The sequence below is a fragment of the Musca autumnalis genome, unplaced genomic scaffold (genome assembly GCF_047663935.1).
Source record: "Musca autumnalis isolate F117 unplaced genomic scaffold, ASM4766393v1 scaffold_3, whole genome shotgun sequence".
Lineage (NCBI taxonomy): Eukaryota > Metazoa > Arthropoda > Insecta > Diptera > Muscidae > Musca > Musca autumnalis.
The window spans coordinates 79,493,570-79,495,087 of NW_027411866.1; the positions used below are offsets into that span (position 1 = coordinate 79,493,570).

Here is a 1,518-nt window from a genome sequence, read left to right on the forward strand (position 1 = left end):
ATCCACTCAATATGTCTCCATCGTTTGTTGTTGATTAGATTTTAATGAAGTCGAAAGCAGTGCGTATTCATAAGGTTAGGCTATATGTAGATTTTGATTTGAAACACACTAATTGGTTTAACATTTTGTGGGATCAAGCAATATTTTACTGAATTTATTTATTAAGACTAAAACCCTACGATCGGAAAGTCAAATGGTAGAAATTGTTTTCATATTCGGATAAGAGAAAAATTATTTAGTGTTACAGATGCTCGTCTGGTTCAAAATTTATATTATATTTGTAAATAATATACTAGACAATTTAAACTTTAAATTCGAAAATCGAAAACTTAGCCAAATAATGGAAAATTGTTTATTATTACTGTTACAGTTGCTTTCCATACACCAAATTGTCGAAAATCTTGAACAACACCTTTAAGAAAACTATTCAATGTATTACTACTCACGATCTGAACAATTTATCACATCTTAGTTTAGTCACACAATTAAATTCTACTTAACGTATACTCGAATATGTATAAAATGCCATTTGAATGTTTGGCATTCAGTATTGTTTTAAAAATGAAAATACACACACTTGGATTTGTGACATTAGCTTTTCTCTTGGGAAATGCAAAGGCGTTTTCATTTTGGCCATCAATAATGAGGACGTAAAAATTAGAGTAGATAAAAATTTATTTCTTTATATATTCTAAATCATTTCAAATATTGTTTTTCTCGTTCGCAGGAATCTTGGTATTAACCCGTAACCCAAAGCTGTTGTGGATGCAAGTTGAGCATATTTTTTTTTCTTTTTTTTTAATAAAATGCAATAAATTATAACAAAAATTTCTTAACAGAAGCAAAGACATACAACTATAAAGACGAGAAATATGTTTGGATCCAAACAAATATTTGTTTGGGACTGATTGCAAACAAATATATGTTTGGATCCATGGGCGTAGCCAGCTATGCCCCCCCCCCCCCTAGAGCCGTCAAAAAAGTTTGAAAAATTATAAAAAACCGCAGTTTTTCTGATATACTATTTTTTAATTTAATAACGGCAAATGGACGACTAATATTTTTCGAATAAGCTATATTTTTTTAAAAGCGGTTAACAAATGTTTGGTTTATAGTCGTAGAAGTGTAAAAACTCATTAAAAATAGGAAAATGCTTTTCCTTCTGCTCTAGGCTGCTTAGAAGATACCAAACATAATTTATTATTATTTGAAAATTTTGCCTATTAGGCGAAGGTCATTTTTTATTAATTTTTAATTAATTTCTCGTTAGAGACGAGCTTACTGACCAAGATGCTTTTTGGAAAAGGAAATCCGACGATACGAACCCACACAATTTATTATTTACTTATGCGATATGAAAGAAACATTTCTGATGTAAATTTGTTATAAGTAATTTTTTATGTATTATATATACAATCAAAAATCATTAACTTCCCTTTTCTTAATCTTGTAAATGTGTTATAATGTTGGCAACCGCCTCAATAATGCCATTTGGGCGCTGGGGCTTTACATAATATT

General features: G+C 29.6%; 1 long non-coding RNA gene across 1 annotated transcript; it reads left to right on the forward strand.

The window, feature by feature from the left end:
- Positions 1-492: 492 nt before the first annotated feature.
- Positions 493-790, forward strand: LOC141399154 (uncharacterized). Its single transcript, XR_012411781.1, has 2 exons — positions 493-662; positions 728-790. It is a non-coding gene; the product is annotated as an uncharacterized lncRNA (long non-coding RNA).
- Positions 791-1,518: the final 728 nt, after the last annotated feature.